This window comes from Myotis daubentonii, chromosome 3, assembly GCF_963259705.1.
Source record: "Myotis daubentonii chromosome 3, mMyoDau2.1, whole genome shotgun sequence".
Classification (NCBI taxonomy): Eukaryota; Metazoa; Chordata; class Mammalia; order Chiroptera; family Vespertilionidae; genus Myotis; species Myotis daubentonii.
In genome coordinates, this window is record NC_081842.1 from 58,921,015 (window position 1) to 58,940,863 (window position 19,849).

Genomic DNA, 19,849 nt, shown 5'->3' on the forward strand with positions numbered 1-19,849 from the left:
TGGATTCTGTTTCCTCTGTGAAGGAGGTAGTGAGGTCTCTCAGATTCTGCCAAAATTAGACCTGCTTCCCCTGCAGGACTGGACCTGACATATTGTCCCTTAATCAAAAAGAAACTACATTTCAGAGATGATCCAAAGAGAGTTCACTGGGCATTTGTTCTGATCTATAATAATGCTGAACTGTATTCAGATATTTTCTCCAGTTTTCTACCTGCAGGTGGTGCTCATCAACCAGTTCAAAGCAGCTTGGTCCACAGACAAGGAAATGGGGAGGACACAGAAGGGCAAGTCATAGCCTCAGCCTCACAGCAGTGACTGTTTCCCCACAAGGCGTCCCACCCCAAACCACAAGTAAAATCAACATCCTTTTCTTCCCAGAGTTTGGGGATCCAGAACTGGGCAAGAGTTTCTCTTTTTCCTCACATCATCATTTTCAAGGAATATATCAGTGAAACTGAAACCCTTTATTTATGGGTGAGGCAAATACCCATAGTTATATAGTTACTAGAGGCCAGGTGCACGAAATTTGTTCACGGGGGTGGGGGTCCCTCAACCCAGCCTGTACCCTCTCTAATCTGGGACCTCTTGGGGAATGTACAACCGCCAGTTTAGGCCGGATCACTCAGGGACCTCACAATCCAGGACCTCTGACTCCTAACCGCTCACCTACCTGCCTGCCTGCCTGCCTGCCTGCCTGCCTGATTGCCCCTAACCACTTCTGCCTGCCAGCCTGATCGCCCCCTAACCGCTCCCCTGCTTCCCAGATTGACCCCTAACTGCTCCCCTGCCTGATTGCCCCCAACTGCCCTCCCCTGCTGACCTGATGGCCCCCACCTTTCCTTCCAAGTCATCCTGATCACTCACAACTGCCCTCCCCTGCCCGCCTGATCGCCCACAACTGCCCTCCCCTGCCACGACCTGCCTCCTCCATCAGGACCCGCCTCCTCAGTGCCACACAGAGCTGCGGGACCCCCAGGCCTTACTGTGTGGAGCAGCCATCAGGCCCCGCCTCTGCTGTGCACGTAGCCATCTTGTGGAGGCCATCTTGTGGCGGCCACCATGAGACATTGTTACATGCGAGGACATGACGCCACCTAGGCTATTATTAGTATAGATATGTGAAACACATAGGTTATTCTTGTATTATTATTTATTAATTACTGTATTATTTTTCCATATATACAACTGTAAAGCTACTAATTTTGCCCCACCCTGTATAGTAGAAGTTTTAGCTAGCCATTTCTGCTTTTCTTTCAAGGATTTATTTCATTATCAGCAGTGTACCTAGCCACTCAAGTTCCACTCATCATCCCTGGGTGGATTGGGGAGAAGCTAATAGAGGATCAGGAGGGCAGGTCTTGAAAGCCAAGGAAAGAAAGTGCTACAAGAAGGAAGTTGTTGACTGTCATCAGCCCCTGGAGTACTTTGTCTTCTCTCCTAAGTTGTTTTGAAACTATTCACTCCTGAACTTCTACCCTCCCCCTTCTCACAGTGCTTATCCTATCTCAGTTCTCTGTCTCCAATGGGTATCTACCTCCTGAAACTCATTTCCTTCCAGGGAAGCAAGTGTTCTCTCCAGGCCTGGGGATGGTGGCCCTCCAACATAGGAGTGGCCATGTTCACATGGCTGATCTAGGTTCTCCTTTCACCTCATAGCCACAGCTGATCTTTTTTTAAAAAAAAAAACATATTTATTGATTTCAGAGAGGAAGGGAGAGAGAGATAGAAACATCAATGATGAGAGAGAATAATTGATCAGCTGCCTCCTGCATGCCTCACAATGAGGATCGAGCCCGCAACCCAGACATGTGCCTTGTCCAGGAATCAAACCATGACCTCCTGGTTCATAGGTCGACACTCAATCCCTGAGCCATGCCAGGGGTTGATCTTAATATAAAATTTACAGCTGCATTTTTGAGCTGACCTTCCCTTTCTCTGCTTCATCTAAATTTCCTTTTTCGGCTTCTCTACAACCTTCTATGCAAACTTCTAGCATCAGGCTCCTTTCAACTTCTCAATAGACCTCTTTACAAACCCTCCCCATTTCATCCATTGCAATATACACTGGGGAAAGGGTTGTTTTCCCATCTGTTCTGAACCAGTTGTGAGCACCTCTTGTCCTTGTTCCTGAAACTCCTGGCCTAGGTCCACTAAATAGGATGTGACTTTAGAAGAAGTGAAGCAACCATCCTCTCTGTTACCACTCCAAGTTCAGTCCTCAGAGATTTTATTTCCTGAAAATGATGATGTGAGGTAAACGATAAGCTGTTTGCCCAGTTCCGGACCCCCAAACTCTGGGGAGAAGAGGATTCTGATTTTACTTGTGGTTTTGGTTGGGACACCTTGTGGGGAAATAGTCACTACTGTGTGGCTGAGAGCTATGATGGACACACCCATTCCTGGCTTTGTTTCCTGTGCTCATCTCACTTTCAGGAAATTCATTTTCTCCAAACCTCCACAGTCTCCAATACCTTTCACTCTGCCAGTACAGTAATTCCTAATGTACATGTTCCCAAACAGGAGTCATTTAGGTTCACTAATACTACCATCTGGTGGGAAGTGGAGGGAGGCGTCTGCAGACGAGTCCAGAATAGACCAGATCTTTCCAAGTTTGTTTGAGATGAAGAGTAAAGATTTTTCCTGGTCATGTGGCAGCTAACACTGAATCAGACACACATGCATTTATCTCAAGACAAGCATTAACTCTCAGAAAGAGTACAATCTAAGTTATACTTAAAAAGAAAAACAATATTTTTTTTACACTATGCCATGCTTGATTACCTGTGACATACTGTTAGATATTGAACAACCAGCTCTCTTGGTGGGGGGGGGGGGGACAGTTTGCATATATCTCTTTGTTCATTATAAATTTTTTTAATATAAACATTGTATAGCACATAATTTACAAATAATAATAAAATATACAATGCTCTTTCTTATAAATTTCAAATAGTCAATGACTTTCCAAAGATTGTTGCCTAGCTAATATTTATAGACAATTTGTGACTGCAATTAATGAGTGTAGTTCTGACATAAAAGTTGGTCGATACTTTTATTCACATTAACAAGTGAAATGCAAATGAGACAATGAAGACATATGTCAGAACTTCTCTTATTTGTCAGTGACATGGGCTCCTGGATAATAGTTTTCAAATGCTGCAAGAATATTTTCTCCAGTGGAGGACCAAATTAGCAAATTAGAAGACAGGGAAGCAAAACACACCCAAACTGAACTGCAGTTGGAGAAAAATATTAAAACACAGGAGGAGAACCTAGGGGAGCTTTGGGACAACATGAAATGAAACAACATATGAATAATAGGGGTGCCAGAATGACAGGAAGAGGAACAAGGTTTAGAAAACCTATTTGAAGAAATAATGTCAGAAAACTTCCCTGATTCGGGGAAGAAAAAGTCACACAAGCCCAGAGAATCCCAAACAAGATGAACCCAAAAAGACCCACACCAAGACACAGCATAATTATGATGGCAAACATTCAGGACAAAGAAAGAATCTTACAGGCTGCAAGAGAGAGACAGAAAGTTACATACAAGGGATCTCCCATTAGATTATCAAATGATTTCTCAGTAGAAACACATCAGGCCAGAAAGGAATAAAAGGAAGTTTACAAAGTGATGCAAAGCAAGAGACTAAATCCCAAAATACTCTATTCAGCAAGGCTATCAGTCAAAATTGAAGGTGAAATCAGGAGCTTCACAGACAAAAAAAGGCTAAGGGGGTTTATCGCCACCAATGCAAGAAATGCTAAAAGGACTGGTGCAAAAAGAAGAAATAAAAAGGTAAAAAGGAACACAGGCAAAAAAATTAAAAGGGCTACAAACAAATACCTATTAATAATAACTTTAAATATAACAGATTAAAAGCTTCAATCAAAAGACATCGAGTGGCTGAATGGATAACAAAACATGACCCATATATATGCTGTATACAAGAGACACACCTCAGAACAAGAAATTCACACATACTGAAAGTGAAAATATCTTCCAGGCAAATGGAAATGAAAAAAAAGCTAGGGTAGCAATACTTATATCTTACAAAATAGACCTCAGAGTGAAGGCCATAACAAGAGATAAGGAAGGCCACTTCATAATACTAAAGGGAACAATTCAACAAGAAGACATAACTCTAGTAAACATATATGCACCCAACACAGGAGCACCCAAATACATAAAAAGAACTCCTGGAAGATATCAACAGTGAGATCAACAACAATACAATCATAGTAGAGGACTTTAATACTCTACTGACATCACTGGATAAATCCTCTAGACCAGCGATTCTCAACCTGTGGGTCGCGACCCCTTTGGCGGTCAAACAACCCTTTCACAGGGGTCACCTAAGACCATCCTGCATATCAGATATTTACATTATGATTCATAACAGCAGCAACATTACACTTATGAAGTAGCAACAGAAATAATTTTATAGTTGGGTCACAACATGAGGAACTGTATTTAAAGGGCCAGAAGGTTGAGAACAACTGCTCTATACAAAAAATCAGCAAATAAACAGCAATCCTAAATGACTCACTAGATCAGATGGACTTAATTGACATCTTCAGAACATTTCACCCCAAAGCCATGGAATATATGTTCTTCTCAAGTGCACATGTGACATTTTTTTAAAAATACCACATATTGGGTTACAGACAAAGTCTTCCCAAATTCAAGAAGATTGAAATCATATCAAGCATCTTCTCAGACCACAATGGCATAATATTAGAAATAAACTACAATAAAAAAAATTAAAACGCTTGGAAGCTGAATAGCATGCTATTAAACAATGATTGGGTTACCAAAGAGATCAAAGATGAAATTAAAAGCATCCTGGAAACGAATGACAATGAAAACACAACAATCCAAAATCTATGGGACACAGTTAAAGCAGTCCTGAGAGGGAAGTTTATAACTCTACAGGCCTTCCTCAAAAATGAGAAAAAATAGTAATAAATTATCTAACTCTACAACTTAAAGAATTAGAAAGAGAGCAACAGAGTGGACATAAGGAAGGACATAATAAAGATCAGAGCAAAAATAAATGACATAGAGACCAAAAAAAACAAAAAAAAACCCGATACTAAAGATCAATGAGAGAGAAACCAAGATGGCGGCATAGGTTAACGCCGGAGATTGCTGCCTCGAACAACCACTTCAAAAAACAACTAAAAGATGGAACGGACATCATCCAGAACCACGGGAAGGCTGGCTGAGTGGAAATTCGACAACTAGGAGGAAAGAGAATATCATACCCAGACTCAGAGGAGGTGCATTGCTGAAGTGAAATACTCAGGTGCCGAGTGCACGCAGAGCGTGCTGGAGGCAGAGGGCGCGGTTGTTGTTTTCAATTGGGAGGGAGTTTTGGACTCTGAGCTCCAGATCCGGGCGAGTCTCTAGGGACCCAGACTCAAACGGGAGAAGCGGGACTGTCTGGCTTGGGTCGGAACTCGAAAGCAGCTTTCTCCCCGAGGTTTGCAGCGGTTGCTGGGACTCTGTGAGGCAGAGCCCCTAGGGACAGAACTGAGGGCAGCCATAACTGCTCGCTCTGGCCCGCCCTTTAGATCCCCGGGGACCCGCCCCGCCCAAGCCCTGCGCAGAGCCATTTGCCGGATAGCCTCAGGCAAACGCTAGATTAGCACCGCCCTAGAGATCCAGCACAGAAGCTCTTCCACTGCAGACACAGCTGACTCTCATAGCCAGTTAGCCTGGAGGTCAAATCACCCCCGGTATTGCTGACAACAATCAAGGCTTAACTACAACAAGACTGCGCACAAAGACCACTAGGGGGTGCACCAAGAAAGCATAAAAAATGCAGAGACAAAGAAACAGGACAAAACTGTCAATGGAGGATATTGAGTTCAGAACCACACTTTTAAGGTCTCTTAAGAACTGTCTAGAAGCCGCCGATAAATGTAGTGAGATCCTCAAGAAATCTAATGAGACCCTCGATGTTATGATAAAGAACCAACTAGAAATTAAGCATACACGGACTGAAATAACGAATACTATACAGACTCCCAACAGCAGACCAGAGGACCGCAAGAATCAAGGCAAAGATTTGAAATGTGAAGAAGCAAAAAACACCCAACCAGAAAAGCAAAATGAAAAAAGAATCCGAAAATACGAAGATAGTGTAAGGAGCCTCTGGGACAGCTTCAAGCGTACCAACATCAGAATTATAGGGGTGCCAGAAGATGAGAGAGACCATGATATTGAAAACCTATTTGAAGAAATAATGACAGAAAACTTCCCCCAACTGGTGAAAGAAATAGACTTACAGGTCCAGGAAGCGCAGAGAACCCCAAACAAATGGAATCCAAAGAGAACCACACCAAGACACATCATAATTAAAATGCCAAGAGCAAAAGACAAAGAGAAAATCCTAAAAGCAGCAAGAGAAAGAAACTCAGTTACCTACAAGGGAATACCCATACGACTGTCAGCTGATTTCTCAACAGAAACTTTGCAGGCCAGAAGGGAATGGCAAGAAATATTCAAAGTGATGAATGCCAAGAACCTACAAACAAGATTACTTTATCCAGCAAAGCTATCATTCAGAGTTGAAGGTCAGATAAAGAGCTTCACAGATAAGGAAAAGTTAAAGGAGTTCATCACCACCAAACCAGTATTATATGAAATGCTGAAAGGTATCCTTTAAGAAGAGGAAGAAGAAGAAAAAGGTAAAGATACTAATTATGAACAACAAACATGCATCTATCAACAAGTGAATCTAAGAATCAAGTGAATAAATAATCTGGTGATCATAATAGAATCAGGGACATAGAAAGGGAATGGACTGACTATTCTTGGGGGGAAAAGGGGTGTGGGAGATTCGGGAAGAGACTGGACAAAAATCGTGCACCTATGGATGAGGACAGTGGGTGGGGAGTGAGGGCAGAGGGTGGGGTGGGAACTGGGAGGAGGGGAGTTATGGGGGGAAAAAAGAGGAACAAATGTAATAATCTGAACAATAAAGATTTAATTTAAAAAATAATTTTTAAAAAGAGAAAAAAAAAAAAGATCAATGAAACCAAAAGCTGGTTCTTTGAAAGGATAAACAAGATTGATGAACCTCTAGCCAGGCTCACCAAGAAGCAAAGAGAGAGGACCCAAATAAACAAAATCAGAAATGAAAGAGGCAAAATAACAATAGATCCCACAGAAATACAAAGGATTATAAAAAAAAAAATACTATGAACAACTCTATTCCAACAAACTAAAAAACCTAGAGGAAATGGACATATTCCTAGAAAAATACAAGCTTCCAAAACTCAATCAGGAAGAATCTAAAAATCTCAATAGGTTGATAACTATGGACGAAATTGAAGCACTTATCAAAAAGCTTCCAGCAAACAAAAGCCCGGGCCAGATGGTTTCACAGGGGAGTTTTACCAAGCATTCAAAGAAGAACTAAGACCTATCCTCCTCAGACTATTCCAAAAAACTCAAGAGGAAGGAACACTTCCAAGCTCATTCTATGAACCCAGCATTACCCTAATACCAAAACCAGATAAAGACAACACAAAGAAAGAGAATTACAGGCCAATATCCCTCATGAACATGGATGCCAAAATCCTCAACAAAATTCTAGCAAATCGGACCCAGCATTACATCAGAAAGATTATACACCATGATAAAGTAGAATTTATCCCGGGGATGCAAGGATGGTACAATATCTGCAAATAAAGAAACATGATACATCACATAAAAAAAATTGAGTGATAATAATGACATAGTCATATGAATTGATGCAGAAAAAGCATTTGACAAAATCCAACACCCTTTCTTGATAAAAACCCTCAGCAAAGTGTGAATAGAGGGATCATACCTCAACATAATAAAAGTCTTGTATGACAAACCAACAGCCAACATCATACTCAATGGGCAAAAACTAAAACCATTTCCCCTAAGAACAGGAACAAGACAGGGATGCCCACTCTCACCACTCCTGTTTGTCATAGTACTGGAAGTGCTTGCCATAGTGATCAGATAAGAAAAAGAAATAAAAGGCATCCAAATTGGAAAAGAAGACACAAAACTGTCATTATTCGCAGATGACATGATATTGTACATAAAAAACCCTAAAGACTCTATCAAAACATTATTAAACTTAGTAAATGAATTCGGCAATGTAGCAGGATACAAAATTAACACCCAGAAATCTATGGCATTTTTATACACCAATAGTGAACTTACAGAAAGAGAGATTTAGAAAAGAATCCCATTTACCATTGCACAAAAAAAATTAAGATATCTAGGAATAAACTTTAACTATGGAGATAAAAGTACTGTACTGGGAAAACTACAGGACACTGAAAAAAGAGATAGAGGAAGATATAAACAGATGAGAGAACATACCATGTTCATAGATTGGTAGAATCAACATCATTAAAATGTCCATACTACCCAAAGCAATCTATAGATTCAATGCACTCGCCCATTAAAATACCAACGGCATATTTCGCAGACCTACAATGAACTCTCCAAAAATTCATCTGGAATAAAAAAAGACCCCGAATAGCTGCAGCAATCCTGAGAAAGAAGAACAAAGTAGGAGGGATCGCAATACCAGACATCAAGCTGTATTATAAAGCCACTGTTCTTAAAACTGCCTGGTACTAGCACAAGAACAGACATATAGTACCGGAAGCCACCCAGTACCGATACTATCATGAAAGTGCACTCAGGAATGTGGAAGGCTGATGGACCTTGGGCGTTAGCAGGGCTGATACTAAGAACCTCATCTGTTGAGACAGTGGTGGCTCAAGGCAATTCCCTAACCCAGCGGTTCTCAACCTGTGGGTCGAGACCCCTTTGTGGGTTGAATGACCCTTTCACAGGGGTCGCCTAAGACCATCGGAAAACACATATATAATTACATATTGTTTTTGTGATTAATCACTATGCTTTAATTATGTTCAATTTTTAACAATGAAAATACATTCTGCATATCAGATATTTACATTATGATTCATAACAGTAGCAAAATTATAGTTATGAAGTAGCAACAAAAATAATTTTATGGTTGGGGGTCACCACAACATGAGGAACTGTATTAAAGGGTCACGGCATTAAGAAGGTTTAGAACCACTGCCCTAACCTGATAATCCTTTTACTGTTTACCAAAATTTACCTTAGATATGCCTGTATGCATTGCTAAAGGACAAATGTGTATTCAAGTAAATAAAAAGCAGATCAGCCAGAGGTCAGTGTGCTCTTCATGAAAGAGACACCACCTGGCCCCCACCCCTTAATAATTCATATTTCTTAACTAGTGTTTTCATTTTTGTGTCAGCCCCTCCTTCAGATCCTGAACCCAGCTATACAGCTCTCGGCATTCTGGCACCCAAAAAAGGAGATTGGAGGAGAAGATTCACCTGAGCGAAAAACGAAGTGAAAAAGAAAATGTGGAAATTCACCAGAAAGGTGGGAGGTTCACCACGCACAGAGCCTGTGCCAACTTCAAAGTCACACTGCCATATGTGGATGGGAACGTTTTGATTCAGCCAGGTTACAATGGGGCAGAATTAGAGTAAAGGGGAAAAACATTATTGTAGACTTTTGGCTTACATGCTCAAGGATAAAGTAATTAAGGTGTCAAAAGGTATTCTCTTACAGTTTTTGCATATTATTATAGAACATAATCCCTGGTTTCATGACCAGGGTACATTAGATGTTGAGTGTTGGGAAAGAGTTGGTCGGAACTTGAAAATAGCTCATCAGCAGGGGAAAACCCCCAAATTGGTTCTCTTTGTGGAGCATGGTATTGCATTTGCTAGATAGAACCTTTTAGAGAGGCAAAAGAGGATAGATCTCCTCCCCTTACACCCTCCGCTCCTAAAGAGGAGCAGAAAGAAAAATTGGAGGAGTGACCTTCATGTCCCCCTCCACGTCCATGTCCTGATCCTGAAATATTTAATTCGCTGCTAATAGAATTAACTGTGCAAAGAGCTACCCGAGAAGGATTAAAGGAAACGACGGTGGAGGAGAGACTTGCTTTTCCTATTATACAGGTAGCTAATCCACATTACCCAAATCAAATAATAAGACAGCATGACAAATTTTACTTTAAGATGATAAAGGCCTTGCATGAGAGCATAGTACAAAAATGGACCCACCTCTCCACTTACCGGAGAAATTATGACTAACATTTATGAAGCATACCTACCTCCTTTCAATTGGTATTCTCTGGCCTGTGCAGCTCTGGATGGAGATTATTTGTTATGGAAGGGCGAATTTTTAGAGAGATGTCAAGAGCAGGCTCATGCTAATCAAGGGCAGAATGTTCAAATAACTTTTGAGATGTTAGCAGGACGAGGACAATACAGTGACTTGCAGAATCAGCCACAGTATGTGCAACAAGCTTATGAGCAGATTAGACTTTGTGGAAGTAAAGCCTGGTGGGCTTTACCAGCAGAAGGGGATCCTGAGGGAGCTTTTAGTAAGTGTATGCAGGGACCCACGGAATCATTTTCTGATTTTTTGGCTTGCCTCATTTAAGCAGTGAGATGACAAATACAACATGAAATGGCAGGAGACATTTTAATTCGGCAATTAGCCTATGAAAATGCCAATGCTGGTTGTAAGAAATGTCTGACTCCACTAAGAGAAATGGTACCATTTCAGAAATGATTCCAGCATGTCAGGATGTGGTATCAGGCATTTTTCAAGCAAACATACTAGCTGCCGCTATAAGGGCAGGGAGTAAAAAATGTTTTAATTGTGGAAAGCCAGGACATTTCAAAAAGGAGTATAGGCAACCAAAAAGGACTCAGGGTGGAGCCCAAGAGAAAGGTGTGAGTATTCCGCCTCCTGATTCAAACAACACAGATCCAACCTCTTTATGTCCTAGATGTCAAAAAGGAAATCATTGGGCTAGTCAATGTAGATCTAAATTTCATAGAATTGGGCAGCTATTAAATCGCAACATAGGGAACAGCCAGCTGCAGAGAAATGGCCAGAGGGGCTTCCCCCAACCCTGTCAACAACATGGCGTTTACAGGGAATTCCCCTCATCCAAACTACTCCAGGGAGCACAGGCCTGGGTCTCAACAGCACAGTAGCGGTCACTTTGGATTCCCTGATATGGCTTGGCAAGCTGTTCCTACAGGAATTTGGGGGCCTGTACCACTGGGAAAGTTAGGATTAGTCTTAGGAAGGAGTGGAAATACTCTGAAAGGACTAACTGTTTTGCCTGGAGTCATAGATTCAGACTATGAGGGAGAAATCAAAATAATACTAGAATGCAAACCTATTATGCAAATTACTCCAGGACAAAGAGTTGCCTAGCTCCTACTTCTAACTTATTTCAGCAAGGTGAAGCTATAAATAGGAAAAGAGGAATGCAAGGATTAGAAGCTCAGATATCTATTGGGTACATGAAATTAATAAAACCTGTCCTATGATTAATTTAAGAATAGAGGGAAAACTGTTTAAGGGTTTAGTAGACACTGGAGTGGATGTCCATGTTATTAGTAAAGAATTCTGGCCTCCAAATTGGTCCATGGTAGAAGCTATGGGCTCTATTACGGGGGTCGGAGTTCCTGATAATACCCAATGTAGTGCTGAAGTATTAAAGTAGCAAGATGAGGAAGGACAAACAGGATGGTTTCAGCCCTACATAGTCTCTGGAATTGCAGTCAACTTATGGGGCCATGATGTTTTAGAAGGTTTATAAGCTTATATTATTACTGGCAAGGGACAACAGTTAATAACTCAGATGTGATATCAATCCGGTCAAGGCTTAGGAAAAAATTGTCAGGGAATTAAGAACCCATTCAAACCAAAGGAAACCCAGGAAGACAAGGATTAAGATATCAACCTTTTTAGGAATGGTCACTGCTCAGTCTCCTCACCCCTATGCTGATCCTATACAATGGAAAGATGATAGGCCTATATGGGTGGATCAGTGGCCATTAACCAAGGAGAAATTAGGTCATATTCATGAATTAATAAGGACAAGCCACATAGAGCCTACCGATAGCCCATGGAATACGCCTATATTGACAATACTTAAGAAGGCAACAGGAAAGTGGCAATGATCTTAGAGCAGTTAATGCTACTATGCATACCATGGGAGCTTTACAGCCTGGACTCCTAGCACCTTCACAAATCCCTCTAGATTGGTCTCTTACAGTAGTAGATCTTTTTTTTTTTTTTTTTTTTTTTTTACAGTAGTAGATCTTAAGGATTGTTTTTCCACCATTCCCTTGGCACCTCAAGATAAACAAAGATTTGCCTTTTCAGTGCCATCTATTAATAATATAGAGCATATGAAAAGATATCAATGGAAAGTTTTACCTCAAGGAATGGCCAATAGCCCCACTTCGTGTCAAAAATATGTAGTTCAAGCTATCCAACCTTTAAGGGACAAAATATTCCCAATATTATTACATTATCCATTATATGGATGTCTTGCTCTTAGCAAGCCCACAGGAGGAACAGACTTTAGCAATGTTTTCCCAATTAGAGAAGGAACTCCCTTAAATGGGGCTTAAAGATTGCTCCAGAAAAGATACAGAGAGAAATGCCCTTCAAATATCTAGGAACCATAATTGAAAACCAATGTATTAGGCCTCAAAAGGTGGAAATATGAAAGGATTGCCTTAAGACCTTAAATGACTTTCAAAAACTATTAGGGTACATTAATTGGTTAAGACCTTATCTAAAAATCTCTACAGGAGAAATGATAAATTTATTCAATATACTTAGGGATGACTCTAATCTTTCCTCATCCTGAATATTAACAGATGAAGCTAGGAAGGAGTTATAAAGGATTGAGCAGGCAATCTCCTCAGTAGCATGGGTACAGCCTGAATTACCTTTATTAGGACAGATTAATCCTACTGCAAATAGTCCCACTGGAGTTATTTTCCAAAATAAGAACTCTCCAACTATTATTGAATGGGTCCACCTATGCCATCAATCCTCTAAAACTTTGGTTACATATATAGAACTCAACTCGAAAAGCACTGCAGGCAGCTTAGAGGAGAAGAACCCCAATGCATCTATCTTCCCCTCACTGGAAAGCAATTAGAAATGTAATTTCAGACTGATTTAAATTGGCAGATTGGACTAAGTGGATATTCAGGGGAATTCAGTTGTCACATACTAAAAAACAAGTTACTACAATTTTTATATTACACCCCTATTATTATACCAAAAAATACTAGGTAGGAGCCTATTCCTGGAGCATTAACTGTTTTTACTGATGGCAAAGCTGCTTATCATGCAATGAATTCAGATAAGTCACACTTCTGTGCAAAGAATTGAATTAGAAGCTATCAAGGCTGCATTGCAGGATTTCCAAGAGCCTCTTAATATTATTTCTGATTTTGCCTACACTGCTGGCCTTGTAAACAGAATTGAGACTGCTCGATTAAGATGTCTCAGTGACCAAAGTGTATTTATATTATTTAAACAGGTACAGCAAATTGTGCAGGAAAAACAATATCCCTTTTATATTACTCATATCAGGGCTCATACCACCTTGAATGGTCCTTTAACAAAAAGAAATGCATATGCCAATCAATTGGTTGTTTTATTAAAACAGGCCACAGAATCTCATCAGCTTTTATATCAACCTGCCAAAATGTTGTCTAAACAATTAAATTCTCAATCACTAGACAGCTGGCAAAACAGATTATCATGTAATGTCCCACTTGCATGTTACATCTGCTTGAAGGGCCTAATACAGGAATTTTAGCCCTCGAGGATTGATAAGGGACCATATATGGCAAATGGATGTAACACACTATACTCCTTTTGGATGCATTGGGTCCTATGGGCCACTGCATTTACAGGAGAAACAACAAAACAGATCATTAATCATTGCCTAGCTGCTTTTGCCATCATGGGAATTCCAAAAATTATTAAAACTGATAATGGACCTGCATACACAAGCTGTCATTTCCAGCAATTTTGTACAAAATGGGAAATTCAACACATTACGGGAATACCATTCAATTCCCAAGACCAGGCAGTTATAGAATGCCAACATCAGTGGCTAAAATCCCAACTTGAAAAACAAAAAGAGGGAATAGTGATGCTGGAGAAATCTCCTGTAGGTAGACTACACTAAGCCTTAATTACTTTAATTTTTTTCACTTGTAACAATGTTTGCACGAAACCTATAGAAGTACACTGGTGTCAGAATAAACCAAAGGAAAAATGATTTGGTTAAATGGAAAGATCACAAGTCTGGTTTATGGAAGGGTCCCAACCCTTTGTTAACATTTGGTCGAGGATATGCTTCTGTATTTCCAGAAAACTCCTTCAAGCCATGTGGATTCCTGCAAGGAACATTAAACTTCAACATGGATCCAAGAGAGGAACTGACCAGACTAATGAGGACCTTGCAGCTGGAGCCTCACCCTGTACCTGCGGCTGCAGACAGACAACTACTCCAGCCCCAAAAAGCAGTAGCCCCAAGCAACACGCTGAAGATAAGGAATGGGAGGAGAACAAGACAGACGACAAACAGTCTGGAGATGACCTGGGAGATGATGAAGACGACAGTCCAGAAAGCTGAGTGAATTTGTGAGGAGACAAAAACCCCAAGAACACCTGAGAATGTTTTCCTTGCCCTGCTAGCGTCATCAGTTGTGTGGTAATACTACCAGGGGCAAATGGGGAAGTATATTGGACTTATGCTCCTGACCCTCCATGGGTGAGACCCCTTACTTGGGCTGATCCCCCGCCTAGTATAGTCACCAATAATACCAGCACCTTGGTCATCTAAGGGGACCACAGGTGGGACAAGGAAGTATCTGGGTGAGATATAATTACACGGATGTCACCATCCAGCTTCTCTTTTGTATGACACAGAATTCAACTGCTGTTCCTTTGTGTGTAGAATTAAAAAGACATTTCTGGTTATGGACACCAAAGGAGAGGGAAGCAAAAGCCCAAATACATCTACTATCACTAATTGCTCCTGGGAAAGGTACAGAAAACTGTAACATTACTAAGTTATCCCCTTAGTTTGTACATCAAGCTAAGCCATTATGTAAAAAGTTTTATGAATGGCACCCCTCAGAGGAAGAAATCAATTGGCAAGACTGCTATAGTGACCACCCGACCAGCAGCAAACTTAATAACAGTTTTCCTTTGTGGATTAGAGCCCCTATGAGTCTGCTTATATTAACAATAGCAATTTAAATGGAAGGGGACCACATTCTATCTATATGTTGAAGCAAATCACTCCACTCATGATATGGAGGAGGATTTGCTGGATCTCAATTACAACAAGATAATTGGCCCCTACAAAACACACAATGGACATTAGCTTCTGCACTTGCACCTATAAAATGGTATAGTTTTAACTATAGCCTTAATAACTCCATTTGTACCGTATGGGGAACTCCCAATAAGACAGTATTTGCCACCGCTTGTGTATTTGATCCTTTTGTACTCCTCTTAGGCCCCATCCAGATGTGCCTTAATGCAACAAGCCATTTGTATGAGGTGTCATGCACAGGCTGCACACTATCCCATTGTATTAATTCCACATTCCAAAAAGATTCCCTAATGATTTTAAAACAACCTGCTTTCACTTGGGTTCTTATTAACCTAATGGAGCCTTGGGAATCTCATCAAACCTACCAACTGTTACATGACCTGGTAAAAATCTTAAAACGACAAAAAAGATTTTTTGGAATGTTAATTGCAGGACTCTTTGCTCTAGTATTGTTACTTACTTCTGTAGGAATTGCTGCTTCATCCATGGTACAAACTGTTCAAACTTCTCGGTTTGTACATCAAGTTAAGGAAAATGTACAGAAAAAAGAATTGACAGCCAATTTGAGATAGAATTATCGGCATTAAAATCTACAGTTCTATGGATGGGCAATAAAATTCACAGCTTATAGCAAATAATGTCCTTACAGTGTCATTATAATTTTTCCCAGATTTGTGTTACCCCCATTCCCTATAAGAGTACCTTACACCCTTGGGAATCAACAAAAAATCACCTTCTTGGTGCTTGGGGTAAAGGTAACACAACCCTTGATATTTTAGAATTGCAACAGCATATTGTATAATTATCCCAGGCAAACTTACAAACTAGTTCTTTAGAAGCCTGGCAGCAATTTAAAAAGGACATGAAAGAATTTAATCCTTTTCACTGGATCTCCTTACATCTGCCTCTTAGCATAACCACTATTGTATGTCTCATTCTTGTTCTTATATGTTTATTTCTAGTCTGCAGATTCAGAATGAAGAGTCTTAAAAGGACTCAAGCCCTACAGATGGCATACACTTTTCAAGATTTATTAAGAAAACAAAAAGGGGGAATGCGGGAAGCCCCTCTGCTGATGCTATCATGAGAGTGCACCAAGGAACACAGAAGGCTGATAGACTTTGGGCGTTAGCAGGGCTGATGCTAAGAACCTCATCTGTTGAGATAGTGGTGGCTCAAGCAATTCCCTAACCTGATAATCCTTTTACTGTTTACCAAACTTTACCTTTGATATGCCTGTATGCATTGCTAAAGAGCAAATGTGTATCCTATCTAATAGAAGACAAAAAGGGTAATTAACAGTACCCCCGCTATGCTTCCCATTGGCTAATCAGGGTGATATGCAAATTAACTGCCAACAAAGATGGTGGTTAATTTGCATATGTAGATGCAATGCTGGGAGGCGAAAGGGAAAGGACAGGAGAAGCCACCTGCCGCTGATGGTGATCGGAAACCCAGGCGGCAGGCAAGAACCGGGGGCCTTTGCCCCGCCCCCCAGCGGTGACTGGAGAACTGGGGGCCTTCGCCTGACCCCCAGCCCTGATTGAAGAACTGGGGCACCTTTGCCCACCCCCCAGCCGTGATCGGAGAAGCCAAGCAGGGCAGAGAAGAATCGGCACTAACCCCTAAGCAGATCATGAGCACCTTTCAAACTGCAAACCCCATGAGACCCGGTCCTGACTGCCACGTAGATCGCAAGCACCTTTCAAACTGCGCGGGTAAAACCCCCTGAGTGAGACGGGTCCTGGCCGCCACCTAGATCACATGCACCTTTCAGACTGCAAACCCCATGAGACCGGGTCCTGACTGCCACGTAGATCGCAAGCACCTTTCAAACTGCGTGGGTAAAACCCCCTGAGTGAGACCGGGTCCTGGCCGCCATGTAGATCCCGAGCACCTTTCAAACTGCAAACCACCTGAGACTGGCTGCCATGTAGATCCTGAGCACCTTTCGAACTGCCCCGGGTAAAACCCCCTGAAACCGGGTCCTGGCTGCCACATAGATCACGAGCACCTTTCAAACTGCAAACCCCATGAGACTGGGTCCTGGCCACCAGGTAGATCCTGAGCACCTTTCAAACTGCGCGGGTAAAACCCCCTGAGTGAGACCGGGTCCTGGCCACCAGGTAGATCCTGAGCACCTTTCAAACTGCAAACCACCTGAGACTGGCTGCCATGTAGATCCTGAGCACCTTTCGAACTGCCCCGGGTAAAACCCCCTGAAACCGGGTCCTGGCTGCCACATAGATCACGAGCACCTTTCAAACTGCAAACCCCATGAGACTGGGTCCTGGCCACCAGGTAGATCCTGAGCACCTTTCAAACTGCTCGGGTAAAACCCCCTGAGTGAGACCGGGTCCTGGCCACCAGGTAGATCCTGAGCACCTTTCAAACTGCAAACCACCTGAGACTGGCTGCCATGTAGATCCTGAGCACCTTTCGAACTGCGTGGGTAAAACCCCCTGAGACCGGGTCCTGGCTGCCACATAGATCACGAGCACCTTTCAAACTGCAAACCCCATGAGACTGGGTCCTGGCCACCAGGTAGATCCCGAGCATCTTTCAAACTGCAAACCACCTGGGACTGGCTGCCATGTAGATCCTGAGCACCTTTTGAACTGCCCCGGGTAAAACCCCCTGAAACCGGGTCCCGGCTGCCATGTAGATCGCGAGCACCTTTCAAACTGCAAACCCCATGAGACCGGGTCCTGGCCGCCACATAGATCACATGCACCTTTCAAACTGTGCGGGTCAAACCCCCTGAGTGAGACCGGGTCCTGGCCGCCATGTAGATCCCGAGCACCTTTCAAACTGCAAACCACCTGAGACTGGCTGCCATGTAGATCCTGAGCACCTTTCGAACTGTCCTGGGTAAAACCCCCTGAGACCGGGTCCTGGCTTCCACGTAGATCGCGAGCACCTTTCAAACTGCAAACCCCATGAGACCGGGTCCTGGCCGCCACGTAGATCGCTAGCACCTTTCAAACTGCAAACCCCATGAGACCGGGTCCTGGCCGCCACGTAGATCGCTAGCACCTTTCAAACTGCAAACCCCATGAGACCGGGTCCTGGCCACCATGTAGATCGCGAGCATCTTTCAAACTGCGCGGGTCAAACCCCCTGAGTGAGACCAGGTCCTGGCCGCCATGTAGATCCCGAGCACCTTTCGAACTGCGTGGGTAAAACCCCCTGAGACCGGGTCCTGGCTGCCACATAGATCACGAGCACCTTTCAAACTGCAAACCCCATGAGACTGGGTCCTGGCCACCAGGTAGATTACAAGCACCTTTCAAACTGCAAACCCCATGAGACCGGGTCCTGACCACCAAGTAGATTGCGAGCACCTTTCAAACTGCTTGGGTAAAACCCCATGAGACCAGGTCCTGGCTGCCACATAGATCGCAAGCACCTTTCAAACTGTAAACCCTATGAGACCAGGTCCTGGTCGCTAGGTAGATTATGAGCACCTTTCAAACTGCAAACCCCCTGAGACCGGGTCCTGACAGCCACATAGATCGCGAGCACCTTTCAAACTTTTAGGGTAGGTTTTAAAATTGACTGCTTCCCTTCATTTCTACAGCCAATCAGTTACCAAGACAAACATTCATTAATGTATTCATAACTTTTGAGAAATCTATCCTGGAAGAAATAAATGTCCTTGAAAATCATAAAACATGGACAAATGTAGTAAAAAAAATGATAAAGTGTAATAATTAATGCAACAAATTTATAAGAAAATTAATATTAATTCCATTTTACTATGAAGAAACTGAAGCACAAAAAGGTTAAAAATCTTTCCCCGAGGTTACACAGCTAGTGACTGATCAGGCTGAGATATAAACTCAGGCAATCTTGCTCCAGAGCTCAGCAGGATGCTATACTTACATAGTGATGCTTTGCCCAGATCTCTTCTTCAGGCAAATAAACCCATTGTCCAGCTGCTAGAGCTGTTGAGAGTTCACAGCAGTGTCCCTCACTGGCCTTGCCCTTGCCTCATCTCTACTACTTAACAGTTTCCTCTTCCTCATGGCAGGGAATATTTCTGTCTCCTACATTTGAATCCAGTTCTACCCTCAGGCCAAGTTAACCATTCATATTTATGTGGTCCAAATAACAAAGCTGTGGTGGTGAGGGTATGGAGTCTAATATATGGTGCGTAATCTGTTAATTTATCTTTGTACAATAGTCCCTCATTATTTTCACAGGATACATTCCAAGACCCTGCCTCCCCTCAGGATGCCTAAAACTGCAGATTGTAAAGAACCTCATATATACTATGTTTTCCCTATATGTACATACCTATGATAAAGCTTAATTTGTAAGTTAGTCACACTAAGAGATTAACACTAGTTAATAATAAAATAGAACAATTATAATAATACTAGAAGCCCAGTACACAAAAATTTGTGCCCACTCGGGGGGTCCCTCAGCCGAGCCTGTGCCCTCTCGCAGTCTGGGACCCCTCGGGGGATGTCCACCTGCTGGCTTAGGCCTGCTCCCTGGGGGAACGGGCCTAAGCTGGCAGCCAGACATCCCTCTGGCAGCCCGGCAGGCCTCAGGGGATGTCCACTTGCCAGCAGGGAGCAGGCCTAAGC